The sequence below is a fragment of the Juglans regia genome, unplaced genomic scaffold (assembly GCF_001411555.2).
Source record: "Juglans regia cultivar Chandler unplaced genomic scaffold, Walnut 2.0 Scaffold_678, whole genome shotgun sequence".
Taxonomy (NCBI): domain Eukaryota; kingdom Viridiplantae; phylum Streptophyta; class Magnoliopsida; order Fagales; family Juglandaceae; genus Juglans; species Juglans regia.
The window spans coordinates 193486-208380 of NW_023361643.1; the positions used below are offsets into that span (position 1 = coordinate 193486).

General features: G+C 39.9%; 1 long non-coding RNA gene across 1 annotated transcript; it reads right to left on the reverse strand.

The window, feature by feature from the left end:
- Nucleotides 1–7099: 7099 nt before the first annotated feature.
- Nucleotides 7100–13427, reverse strand: LOC118346104. The gene is made up of 3 exons (XR_004799483.1): nt 13392–13427; nt 7447–7450; nt 7100–7213 (listed from the first exon to the last, which is right to left on the reverse strand). It is a non-coding gene; the product is annotated as an uncharacterized LOC118346104 (long non-coding RNA).
- Nucleotides 13428–14895: the final 1468 nt, after the last annotated feature.

The following is a 14895-nucleotide window of genomic DNA, read 5'->3' on the forward strand; positions in this document are numbered from 1 at the left end:
CTTATGTAAATTTTGTCCTAAACTCAAATATCAATTCATAAAAATTTAAAACTAAACACAACCATCAAAACTCTATATGGCCGAAACTTACAAAGGCTATTTCCTTTGCTTTTTGTTGTAATTCTTTCAAATCTCAAAACTCATGATTAAACCAAAATTTTTCTTCTACTACACTCATAACATATTCTTAAGAATAATCATGTTTTGAATCATGAACAAAAGTCATCAAAATCACTAAAACCATACTTGAACTTTTTGGTTTCTCTTCTAAGTTCAAAACAGAATTTTGTTTCTAACTTGTTTTGATCAACCTCTTGATCCATGACTTATAAAGAAGTGATCTTCAAACCAAAACATCACATGGTTCAAAAAGGTGTCCTAAAACAGATCCAAGCTTCAAACTCAAGATCACATGGGTAAACATCAACCAAAACATAAATTTAGCCAAGAACATCATCACTTTGGCCTAACCGAATATCTCCTTCATAAAATTTCATATGTTCGAAACTAACATCAAATATCTTCAAAATAACATTCTAACATGTATATAAGATGCTTAGGATCTTCCAATAAAAATATCAAAGCCATTGGAATAAGATTAAACCATAAAAGATTTAAACTTTCTCAAAACAGAAACTGTTTTTCCTCTTCCAGTTTCTAAGTTTCTAGACCTAAGAAAATATTTCACCAAAACTTTTAATCATGCAACAAATCCTCAACCAATAATCATATACACATGTTAACAGTACTCCATAAAAATTTCGGACCAAGATCTATTCATTAGCTTGGTCAAAACTCCAAAATATAACACACTCTCCAGTTTATCGCCCAGAATGACCTTTCTGGGGTCTAAACAACTTTTTACCAATCAAATGATCTCCAAATGGAACAAATAAGATATCCACGTAAACTAGACTCCAAAAGAAACAACTTTCATGAAGGAAACGTTGCGAGGAAACACTTACAAAAGCTTCGAAACAGGCATTCAAAAGAGGTACGAAAAACTGTCCGAGAGTGTCTTTTGTGTTCTATGAAGGAAAAGTGTAAAGGAGAGTTGCTTTTTCGTGGGAAGTGGACTGAAGAGCCTCTTACACAAGTTATGGGAAGTGATATGACTGAAGGAATGGTTGAGTGTTGGCCTTTTCTTCTCATAAAAATCAGACCAAGATCTTTTCTCAAGGTGGAGTGTGAGAGTGAAAGAGTGAGGTGGCCCTTTTGCTTTGTCTTTCAAGAACCTTCTAGGCTCTTCTTGTACAGATCTGGCCAGCCAAGTGGGGGTACAAAACTTAGCCATGAAGCAATCCTATGGTGACCAAATTCGTGGGCCTTAATGGGCCTAAACCGAATGGGCCTAAAATTTGGGGTTTAAAGAGGGTTTGGGTTGCTATGAAGCCCAAATCCAATATCACTTGGCCCAATCAATTTTTCAAGGTTAACAAGGTTGGATAATGATGTTCTAACACAAATTTGAAGGATTAATAGCATGTGGAAGTGATTTAATCAAGTGATTAAACACAATGCTAGAAATCGGATTAGAAAATATTTAGAGGCCAACTTTAGGGTTTTGGGGAAACCGTTTAGGGTTTCGATTTCAACAAAGCTTTTGGGCTTTCAATTGGATTCCCACCATTTAGGGTTTCACTAGGATTGAAAACCTCTTTGGTCTGGCACAATTTGGTTGAGCAGATGAAACAAGGTTTTGCTTAAGCGACATGATCTCACACCTTCATTCCTTCAAATCCAACAAACGTTCCTTATGGTGCCAAGTGTCTAAAATTATTCACTAAGTGTGGCTAAGATCTTGCCAAGTGTCCAAATAAAACTTCTCTAATCCAATTTGGACATTCCACACTGTGATTTCGAAACACTGCAATCGGTGCGCTTACCGAGGTTACTATTCACTTCGAAAAAGTGAATCATAAACTTAGTACTAAAAATTCCTAAATATTCATATTAACTTATAGTGAAAATCTTTTACCGAAATTTAACCTCGAAGTATCCCTAAAAATAATTTCACAATTTCCAACAGACGTTTTGTCCGGAATTATGAAAATAAGATATTGTGCCATAAAATCCTAAATAATCCACTGAGTGTAATGGCGTAGACCATAAAGCATTCTGACACTTCTAACCACCTCAAATAAATAAAACTCATATTTCTAGCAGCATAGTGAGTGATAACACTGACTATGTTGACAGACTAAAACCTATGCAATAGGTCGATTCGTAAAAACTTATGGGATTTTCACGAGATTCCTAAAGTCAATAGAAATTTCGCCAATGAATTTCTAGCGGGCTGTTACATCCTCCCCTCCTAAAAAAAAGATTTCGTCCTCGAAATCGACGTAAGTACAAACATAAAATACGCTCAAAAGAAAAAGTTGCTTACCAACTTATTGCCCATCACTGGATGCCTCATCACGCCCAAGGGGCAGGTCTCGTTCTTCTTGAAATAACGCCTCCTTCTCGTAGTCAACACTATTCTTATCTATAACCATCACATGGTTATACAAAAAGACTATCACTATAACATTAAGGTATAACAATCCCAAAGATTACTGCCTAAACTTAATGACTTCTAGACTTTTTAGGATACTGACTCCTTGCTTAAAAGAAATCACTATTCTCTTCACTATTCAATGAATTACCACAATGTGTATATATATCTACCATTCTTAACTCTTTCTCTCTCAAATCATATCAATTTGTACTGGAGTCCTTCCACAAGGTAGGTCAAATCGTACCAGCATACTCTCTAAATCTAAAACTTCAAGTATTCATGCAGTTCAATTTGGAAGAATTTAATCCATACACAACTGAATTCACATTCTCTATTTCCTCAAGGAATTATATCTGCCTAGGACTAGCTTACTCCTTCATAATCACCATGAATCGTTCCTCCTCCTAGGTGGTACCTTGATAAACGATCAGCTATTAACCTCAACTCAAGAGTTTCTCTCTTATGATTAACATAGCTCTTCTATCCATCATGAGTTGCCTCTTATTCTGACTCTAATCCAAAGAATTTGTTCTTACTGCTCACGTAAATCCTTAAGACAAGCTTTTACTCCCCATATAAAAGTCTCCAATATAAGGGCAATCTAGGTTTCCAAAAACACGGTGCTTCGCCAGAAACCATTTATTCGCGATTGGATAAAACTATTATCATAAGTGAATCCTACTAAGGCCAAAGCTTCTCCCACACACTGTACTCTTCCGAACACAAATTTCATTGTAACCTTCGAATCAAAACAAACTCCAAATACTTGGGATACTAATTCATCAACCTTGAATATCCTTCCTCGTACTACTAAAAGGTATTCCATATCTACATTGGTATGAATAGAAATACTCTTAATGAAAAATGTTACTCTTACCACCTGGTAACAATTCAGAGTACGAACTAAACGTACAATACCACAATCACTAAAAATAGGGCCTCGCTTGAATCAAACTGCGTACAAGTTATAAACCTCAATGATTTAACTTACCCAAAGTATCAATAATGCACTAGTACTATCAATTGTAATCTAATCAACCTTAGATAAGCTTAACAATATAGAGGTCTTAGAAAAAAAATACCAGTGACGGCGCCAACTCCTTTAGTTCCTGGGGCGTCAGCATCTGCGTCTCTAGAAGTACCTGCATACACTTAAGCTAGTACTGGAGGTCGTGGCTTTGGTTTGGAATCTCCAATGGGAACAGTTCCATTTCTCTGGCCTCTTTTGGGACAATTTCTGATGAAGTGGTCAGGTTGGCCACATCTAAAACAGAGTCCAAAGGTAAGTTTGCACTTGCCTCCATGGTTCTTTCCGGACATCCCACATATTGGATACGTGGTCAGTATTGAGCTTCCAGTCTCGATGCCTTCTCCCTTATCTAGTCTAGTAGACATCTTCTTCATTTCTAGATTTTCTTTAGTAGCATACAATGAAGTTCTCTTTCGCTCGGTATTGATCTGGATCGCTAGACCTCTCTGCTCAGCCTCTGCTATCGCGGCCACGTTTACCAACTCTTGGTAATTCTTTATTCTTAGGCAAGCTACTTGGCTATGGATCCATGGTTGAAGTCCAGCTTGAAACTTTCGTGCCTGCATCTTTTGAGTAGAAATCAAGTGTGGTGCAAACCTTCCTAACACCATAAACTTAGCAGCGTACTGCTCTACGGTCAAACTACCTTGAGCTAAAGTCACGAACTCCTGCGCCTTTAGCTGTTTGATAGAATCTGGGAAGAATCCGTTGTCAACTCTTCCTTAAATCTCTCCCAAGACAATGCATCCAAACTTCCTAGTTCCCTAACTAGAAGTTGCCTTTGTGTATCCCACCATATTCCAGCTTCTCCTTAGAATAGGTATACAACATATAGAACCTTTTGGTCCTCAGTACATCCACAGATCTCGTAAGTCCTTTCGAGATCCATAATCCATTTCTCAGCTTTTAGTGGCTCTTCATCACCAGAAAAAGTTTGGATAACGATGGATCAAGAACTTCTCACACAGACAATCCCTGACTTTGGGTCTGGGTACATGTGCTTGCTGATGTTGCTGTTGTCTAAGCATGTCAGTCAGCAAACGTACGGCTTCAACTAATCCTCCATCGATCGGGGGATTCTGATTATCCTAATTTGTAACTCCCTCAGGGTTTTGAGGTATCCTACCTCGAGTCATGTCACTTCCTAAATCACACGAGTACACGTGTTACAGCCACATACTATCTCTTATACTTCAAGAAATTCAAGCCTAGTAAAGACTAAAATTTCAAGCCTAATATTTGGTGCATTTCCTAAGGACATGTGGATTTAAACCCAGAGACGTATTGCTCTGATACCACCTTGTGACGCCCCAAAATTCCGCTTGGGATCGGACGGACATTTGAAGCGTCGAGACATGCAACACAAGGTTACCTGCCCCCGTTCAAGACATATAAGATGCAATATTCCTAACATGCATATAGCATTATGCAATATTCGCAGCGGATAAGTTTTTTTTTTCTTCAGCAATACTATGCACCAAACTGAAATATCCCAAATACTTAAAACATTCTTCATACATAATGACATACTCAAAAACTGATATCACAACACTAGTCCGAAATGGTTGTGATCAAAAGAGTGATGGAGATTGAACTCTACAAATACAAGTAGTAATCTGAGGTAACTATTGTATTAACACCTACATCGCATCGTCGCTTAGTCGACCATTTCCAGTTGGTCGATTCCCGATTCTCCTTCAGATCCTGTAACAAAATCTACCATTCGGGGGGAATGGTAGTTGGGACTACCACAGTGAGATTTGATTACAAATCTTAGCAAGTTAACAGGAAACTTCCACACAGGTTAATGATGCATGCATGGCAGTAAAAGCATGAATGCAAAATCAAATCATAAGTAATCATAGCATAACTTGACAAACAACATAACATAACTAGCATAACTTAAACTGAAACTGAAGCTTAGCATGAACGTGACTTGAAACATAACATGGACTTGAAATATAGCATGAACATGAACTTGGAACATAACATGGACTTGAAACATAGCATGAACGTGAACATGTATAATTTGAACATGAACTTGAACATAACTTGAACCTGAGCATGACATAACATAAATGTGAACTTGGAACATAACGTAAACGTGAACATAACATAACATGAACTTAAAACATATTCTTGTCTCATGGGATTACCATGATTGCGTGAACGTAAACTTGAACATAACATAACGTGAAACATGACTTGAACTTGGAATCTTATTCAATAGACTTAATCATTAACATGACCATATGGGTGCTACACAGGTCCCCTTGAGCCGTGTGTCCCTGCCGATTACCGCATCACATCACAGGTTTCTATACCAGCTATGAGTGCGTTAATACATACTCCACAGTTGTTGTGGCCCCACGTATTCTACGTGTCACAATTGTTGTGTCTCACGTAGTGTATGCTCCACAGTTGTTGTGGCCCCATACTTCATGCTCCACAGTTGTTGTGGCCCCATGACTTATCTGTTTGGGCCACACTTGCTGTGGACACACATAACATAATGTGTGGCACCATCGGCGTTAGTGCCTGGCGCGCTCCGGTGACCAGCTAATTAGGCCCCATTCGCAACCTGTTGACTGTACTTTGTCAACCCAGGGAATTTCACACCTATTTAGACACTCCAGTGTGAACAAAGGAGTTCCACTAGGATATTACCCCATCCTAGCGCTTAGGGTCGTGATTGACATGAATGACTTAACTGGCAGACATGACATTTCGTAACGTGACGTAACATGAACGTGACATAAAAGACAGAAATCTTGACGTAACATAACGTGACATGAACGTAGGACGACAGACATGACATACTTCGAGACATAAATGTAACAGAGAACATTTCATAACATGTCATACATGTAACATGCAACATTTCGTAATATGGCATACCATATAACAGACAACATTTCTTAACGTGGCGTAACATATGACAATGAATATTACATGACAAGAAATACATGTAACAGATGGCATACTTAACTTAACATGACATACTTGCAATGTATAGCATGTATAGCAATACGTGACAGAATATCTTGTGTAACAGATGAATAATTCATGACAGAATAAATTATGTGTAACAGATAATGTAACATCCCGTATTTTAGTGTATTTTTATTGAAGGATTATTTTTACGTTATTCAAAAAATTATTCTTTTGTTTTAAAATTACTGGATTTTAATTGGGTTATTTTTAGGATTTTTAATTTGGTGAAAATTATTTTTGTGCTTTTAATATTTATTTATTGTCATGTATTTAAATTGCTTTTAATATTTAAATTAATTACTGGGTGATTTAATTATTTCAATTTGACTTTACCATTACGTTTAAATTATTTTATTTAATTTGTGGTTTTAAAATCATTTCCGTTGGATCATTTTCGTGACCCAAGTTATGAGGACTGGACCTCATTTCTTTCCCTCATTTTTCTCTTTCCTCTCTTTCTTCTTTTCTTTTTCTCTTTTTCTTTCCTTTTTCTTCTTTCCCGCTGCTTCCCCCCCCCCGTGCCCGAGCTCTCTCCTTCTCTCTCTCCCCGTGCGTCCGTCCACCTCCCTGCCCAGCCGCCGTCGCGCTGCCGTGCGCGACACCGCCCGGCCGACTAGCACCCCTTCCCTCCGGCGACCTCACCCCCCAAATCCCAGCCCCTATCTCGCCGCCGGTAGCCCACACGCACCCTCCAAAGCCGCGGCCACCATTCGCTCCAGCGCCGTCGTCGCTCCACCTCCGGCTACCATCTTCCTACCACTTCATCCCCGACCTCTTGGCAACCCTTTGGACCCAACCCCAGCTCCGATCCGTCACCGGTGAAGCCACACTAAGTACATTTCCGATTTTGACTTTTTGGCCTTAAAACCGCCCCTTGCGCCGCCACCCACGGCAAACCACCACCACCATTGGTTTCACCGACCTCTCTAGGCCCTACCCTACCATTTTGGGGTCTTCGTTTGTCTCCGTTGAAAAGTGGGTATTTGTGACCACGGCCACAGTGTATTTTACACTGTGGTGTTGCTCAGACGTCGCCTTTTTCAGCTTCGTGATCCTTCGGAAATTGCTTTATTGCACTGTAAGTATTTCTCCAAAGTATTCTCATGAATTTTATGTATTTTTGCACTAACGCATTTCACTGTATTCTTTGGCATGCCGGACTGAGTCCGAGGAGTTCGGGGGTCGGATGGATTTATGATTGGAGTTGTTTGGGTTGGTTTGATTGGATTGGTTATTGGTTATTGAGGAATGTGGTTTTGTGTTGGTACATGTGCATATCATTATTTCATGCATGATCATGTTTGTAAAGGAAAACTGGGTTTTCGTGTATTGCATTCATGTTCATGTGTTTATGAAAACTGGGTTTTCATGTGAGAATGGAATTTGGGTGCGTGCGTATCACGACCCCAAGCCGAGATAGGGCATTATCTCGGTGGAGCTCCTCTGGTTACTCGGGAGCGGAATAAACTGAGTAACGTCCCCTGGATTGTCGCTGGGCGACAATGGGATCGGACGAGAGATTCGTGCCGACTCCGTGGTCCTTCTGCTGGCGGGGACTAGAGGATGTCTGGCCATGTACGCGCTGGGCGCGGAACTGGGCATCGCTTGTTGCGTAGTGGGTGCTCGGCCATGTACGCGCTGGGCGCGGAACTGGGCATCGCTACGAAGCCAGGACGTGCGGATGGTCCCTAGGGGAGGCCATGGTGCATAGGGTATTGACGGATTAAATGGACTATTTTCTAGGAAAATAGTGTGAGTTGGATTTTGTGTAAATCATTTTCTGGGAAAATGTTTTACGGATTATTTTTGGGCCAAATGGGATTTTTGGCGTGTGTTGGAAAATTATCATTTTCGGGGAAAATGATGTTTTGAGGAAAAATGCATATTTCATCATATGCATGCATGTTGGTGGCATTAATGCATTTTTATTTCTTGAGGATTATTTTGGGTTATACTTACCTGCGGTACCATTCTGTGGTAACGCAGATTTTGATGCTGTTGAGGAGGAGGAGGGCGAGCCTGAGGAGACGGCTCTGCCCGATGAGTGATCTGGGATCACTAGCTTGTTATTTATTTTACCCTTTGTATTTTTGGGACATGTGTTAACTTTATTTTGGATGACTGTATAACTACTTTTAAAACTTTACTGATGTTTACTTGTATTTTAATTCTGGTACTTAGTTGACTAATCCGCTGCGTTGTTGTTGTACACCGTTGCATGTACACACACTTGGCACTTTCGTTGGGATGTGTGACCGTGTTGTCATCATCCCGGCGTCTCGATCCCCGTGTATTTCTATAATGGGGGTCGGGGGCGCCACAGGTGGTATCAGAGCAGTTCGGCTCTGGGTAAAACCACATGTCCCATAGGGGCAGTACCAGAAAGTTTTAAAAGTTGTGATTTGAAAATTATTTAATTTAAAGTTTGTGGTTTTTATTGGTTTTATTTAGTTATTGTATATTACTTGTTTGTTTATTTATTTTATTGATTTATTTATATTATGTTATTTTATTGTTTTAATCATTTTATTGTGAGCTACTTCATTGATTTTATGCATTTTGTCGTATGCTATTTTATGTATGAAATTTTATTTGATATGATTTGATTTTGTTTTGTTTTGTTTTGTTTTGTTCGGAATTGAAATGCGGGTTAAGGGTTGTGCTATGACAGGAAGATGGTACGACTGAGAAGGCCATTGTTAGGCTTGAACATTTGGTGTAATAGGTTTGAACTCTTGGTGATTGGTTTGTTTTAATATCGAGATTCGAACATCTTGGTCAGAGTGAACTTTTTGGAGTAGGAATTCGAATTGCTGCTAAGGAGGGGAATAATTTTAAATTGCTTAGGATAATTAAGGTCTTAGGTTCCGTAGAATTTATGTAATGAGTTTTTGGGGTAGGAGGTTGTAAGTTCAACAAATTTCAAGGTTAGATTTATGATAAGTTCATCTGAGGTTTGAGGCTTCATAGTTTTTAGGAAATAAGTTATGAGATTTAAGGTGGTAAGTTCAATAAGCAATTTGATAACATTTGGGGTTTTAGAATTTACAAGTTTTATAGGGGGAATGTTTTAGATTTGAGGTCATCGATTTTAAGGATTTCGGAAAATGATTTTTATTTTGTTTAAGGTTTTAGAATTACAAAGTTGAAGGACTGAATTAAAATAGGATTGATGAGAGTTGAGTTACTGAGATGAGAATTTTTTTTTTAGGATAATTTCTTTGGAACTGAAGGGAATTATCTAGTTCGTGTATTTTCTGAGGATTGAGAATGTTGATCTAATTCGAAAGATTATTGCTTTTAGCTCGATGTTTCAGTGATAGGTTGGGGATTTAATCCGTATCAATTTTAAGGATAATAGATGGTGCAGATTTAGGAAATGATTCTTGTTGATTTCGAGGATATAGGTCTAGTGATGGAAATGGTAATGATGATCATCTGCACGTTTGGAGGATTATTGGTTTTGGCTAAGGGTGTGTGACATTGATGTATAGTAGTGGTGAGTGGTTATGGATTTCGGAGAGTATAAGTCCTAGTCTCATTTTGGTTTGGAGGAAGAGACTTTGGTAGGTGTTGAAGAGGAGTCGACACAATAGTGGTAATTTAAGAGACATTGGCTTGGAGTTTTTGGTGAGTTGATCGAAGTGTGCAGTTGAAGTGGGTTACTCAATGAAGCATGGTTGGGAATAGTTATTGTGATTATCTTCAGGAATTAATTGTGACTTGAGGTCACCTAGGAATTTAAATTTTTGAGGTTATACTTTCTTTTGGAAATTGAGCATCCAGTTGGTTGAATTAAGGACATTGTTATTTAACCGGAAGAGAGATTGTTGGGACATCATGTACGGTGTATGATAAGATCTTCGAAGTTGAACCTTAGGTATCAACAGTGGATAAGATGATCAAGTATGCGGTTAATAAAGCATTAGGATCCTTGGGTGCTTTGCAATGACTTTTGGTGGATTGAAGATTTGAGCAGTATGGTTTGCCTTGAGGTTTAATAATGATGTACTATTGAAGGAACTAGTTGTGTTAATGCTAGCTTGTAGGAGTAGAGATAAGTGGGTGAGTTACCAAGAAGGTTTTGATAATGTTTTGGTGTAGTCTATGGTGGTTCGTAGTGAGTTTAGTCACCGCTAGATTAGATGTTCAGAATGTAAGGGATGAGCTTTTGGGTTGAGACTGCTTATTTTCAATTTGGGAAGCCGAGGTTGTTTGAGTTTGGGTTTCTGTCAATGATCATGGATGTATTGTATGGAATTGATTTTGATTAAGGCTGCGAGAGTTAATTGAGGAATTTGAGTTTTAATTCGTGGTTTTTGGAAATGGAGTTTTTTTCTACCAAGATGTGATAAGAGTTTTTGGTCAATAGGAATGGAGCTACCTTGTACTCGATGGTGTTAGTTTCTTGAGGACATAAGTTTTATGCATGTTGCGAATATCAGAGTGCGCAGCAGGAGCGTGGTATTTTTGGTTGTAGTCAGGAGCTCAGATTGTGCTGATTTTGGGGAATTAGTGGTGACTTGAATTTTGACAAGATACTTGTAATTGGAGATTAATAATTTAGTTGTGCAATTTGTTATTGATGGTTAGCTTTGGAAGTGGCTATTAGGTTACCAAAAGTAGAATTCAATGGAGGTTTAGAAGTTGTAGCATAGGTGTTGATTTGGAGTTGGCGGCAATAGTTTTTGCTCTTAAGATTTGGCGGCATTATCTGTATGGTGAAGCCTGTGAAGTTTTTACTGACCACAAGAGCTTGAAGCATCTATTTACTCAGAAGAATCTCAATATGAGACAGAGACGGTGGTTAGAGCTGATTAGCGACTATCAATGTGAGATTAAGTATCATCCAGGAAAGGCAAATCTAGTCGCTGATGCTTTGAGTAGAAAGTCTCAACAAGTGGATGAAGCAGAGTCATCAGATTTGGACTCTCTCCTTTATGGAATGAGGAGACTTCTTATCGAGAGTTCTCAGCAAGAGGAATTTCTGGTGGGGAGGAATGAAGTTGGACATCGCTTTGTTTATTGAGAAATGTGACACGTGTCGTCGAGTAGGCTGAGCATCAAAGACCTGCTGGTAGACTTCAACCTCTCCCTATTCCTGAGTGGAAGTGGGATGATATTTCTATGGATTTTGTTGTAGGTTTACCGAGGACTCCTAGTGAGAAGAACTCAATTTGGGTGATTGTTGATCGGTTGACCAAGAGTGCCCATTTCTTGCCTGTTAATAATACTGACTCTTTGGGTAAGTTGACTCGGTTATATGTCAAGGAGATAGTGCGTTTGCATGGAGTACCCAAGAGTATCGTGTCAGATCGGGACCCGCGGTTTACGTCCCATTTTTGGAAGAGCTTGCAGGCGGCTTTAGGCACTAAGTTGAAGTTTAGTAGTGCATATCACCATCAAACAGACGGTCAATCAGAGCGTACTATTCAGACTCTAGAGGATATGTTGCGGTCTTGTGTCATAGGATTTCAAGGAAGTTGGGAGAATCATCTACCGCTTATTGAATTCTCTTATAATAACAGTTTCCATTCTTCCATCCTGATGGCCCCGTATGAAGCTTTGTATGGAAGGAAGTGCAGATCGCCCTTGTGTTGGGATGAAGCCGGCGAGAGTAAAGTAATTGGGCCTGAGATAATTCAAGAAATGAAGGATCAAGTTCAGTTCATAAGGACTAAAATGGCAGAAGCGCAAAGTCGCCAGAAGAGTTACGCAGATACAAGAAGAATAGACTTATCCTTTGAAGAAGGTGATTGGGTTTATCTTAAAGTCTCTCCTATGAAAGGCGTTAAGCGCTTTGGTAAGAAAGGAAAGCTTAGTCCAAGATATGTTGGCCCTTTTCAGATCGTAGAGAAAGTTGGGCTTGTTGCTTATAGAGTTGCCTTGCCGGATTATTTTAGGGATGTTCATGATGTGTTCCATGTGTCTTCATTGAAGAAGAGTTTTGGACAGCAAGAGCCACGTTTTGTTGACCCTGAACGCATTCAACTTCAGCCTAACCTTACTTATGAAGTTGCCCCGACGCAGATTGTAGATTGGAAAGAGCAAAGATTAAGGTTCAAGACAATACCTATGGTGAAAGTGTCATGGGGTGATCCGTTGGCTCAAGATTTCTCTTGGGAAAGAGAAGCCGACATGAGAGAGCATTATCCTTACTTGTTTGTTTGATTTTGACGGTATGTTCTAAGTATGCTCTCGGTTGAATCTTGTTCCTGTCTTAGTTTAATGTTTGACCTTGCTAATTTCGACGACGAAATTTTTTTTAAGGGGGGGAGGATGTAACATCCCGTATTTTAGTGTATTTTTATTGAAGGATTATTTTTATGTTATTCAAAAAATTATTCTTTTGTTTTAAAATTACTGGATTTTAATTGGGTTATTTTTAGGATTTTTAATTTGATGAAAATTATTATTTATGTGCTTTTAATATTTATTTATTGTTATGCATTTAAATTGCTTTTAATATTTAAATTAATTACTGTGAGATTTAATTATTTCAATTTGACTTTACCATTACGTTTAAATTATTTTATTTAATTTGTGGTTTTAAAATCATTTCCGTTGGATCATTTTTGTGACCCCAGTTATGAGGATTGGACCTCATTTCTTTTCCCTTCTTTTTCTTTCCTTTCCTTTTCTTTTCCTTCCTTTTTTCTTTTCTCCTTATTTCCTTCGGTTTCCTTCTCTCCCGCGCGAGCCCGACCCTCTCTCTCTCCCCGTGCGACTTCGGCCTCCACCCCAGCCCGCCGCCGTCGAGCCGCCGTGATCGACACCGCCCCCTCCATTTGGTTCCCCTGCCGCCGGCGACCTCACCCCACCAACCTCACTTCCATCCAAGCCGCCGTTAGCACCCACGAGACCCACGAAGCCGCGGCACTCTTTCCGCCGTTGCGCCGCCGTCACACCACCATTGGCCACCATCTTCCTACCACTTCATCCCCGACCTCTTGGCAACCCTTTGGACCCAACCCCGGCTCCGATCCGTCACCGGTGAAGCCCCACCAAGTCCATTTTCGATTTGTACATTTTTGGCCTTAAACCACCATTTGCGCCGTCATTCACGGCAAACCACCACCACCATTGGCTTCACCGACCTCTCTAGGCCCTACCCTATCATTTTGGGGTCTTCGTTTGTCTCCGTTGGAAAGTGGGTATTTGTGACCCACGGCCACAGTGTATTTTACACTGTGGTGTTGCTCAGACGTCGCCTTTTTCAGCTTCGTGATCCTTCGGAAATTGCTTTATTGCACTGTAAGTATTTCTCCAAAGAGTTCTCATGAATTTTATGTATTTTTGCACTAACGCATTTCACTGTATTTTTTGGCATGCCGGACTGAGTCCGAGGAGTACGGGGGTCGGATGGATTTATGATTGGAGTTGTTTGGGTTGGTTTGATTGGATTGGTTATTGGGTATTGAGGAATGTGGATTTGTGTTGGTACATGTGCATATCATTATTTCATGCATGATCATGTTTGTAAAGGAAAACTGGGTTTTCGTGTATTGCATTCATGTTCATGTGTTTATGAAAACTGGGTTTTCATGTGAGAATGGAAATTGGGTGCGTGCGTATCACGACCCCAAGCCGAGATGGGGCATTATCTCGGTGGAGCTCCTCTGGTTACTCGGGAGCGGAATAAACTGAGTAACGTCCCCTGGATTGTCGCTGGGCGACAATGGGATCGGACGAGAGATTCGTGCCGACTCCGTGGTCCTTCTGCTGGCGGGGACTAGAGGATGTCTGGCCATTACGCGCTGGGCGCGGAACTGGGCATCGCTCGTTGCGTAGTGGGTGCTCGGCCATGTACGCGCTGGGCGCGGAACTGGGCATCGCTACGAAGCCAGGACATGCGGATGGTCCCTAGGGGAGGCCATGGTGCATAGGGTATTGACGGATTAAATGGACTATTTTCTGGAAAAATAGTGTGAGTTGGATTTTGTGTAAATCATTTTCTGGGAAAATGTTTTACGGATTATTTTTGGGCCAAATGGGATTTTTGGCGTGTGTTGGAAAATTATCATTTTCGGGGAAAATGATGTTTTGAGGAAAAATGCATATTTCATCATATGCATGCATGTTGGTTGTATTAAATGCATTTTATTCCTGAGATTATTTTTGGGTTATACTTACCTGCGGTACCATTTTGTGGTAACGCAAATTTTGATGCAGATGAGGAGGAGGAGGGCGAGCCTGAGGAGACGGCTCCGCCCGAGGAGTGATCTGGGATCACTGTTTATTGTTATTTTATTTTACCCTCTTGTATTTTCGGGATATGTGTTAACTTTATTTTTGGATGACTGTATAACTACTTTTAAAACTTTACTGATGTTTACTTGTATTTTAATTCTGGTACTTAGTTGACTAATCC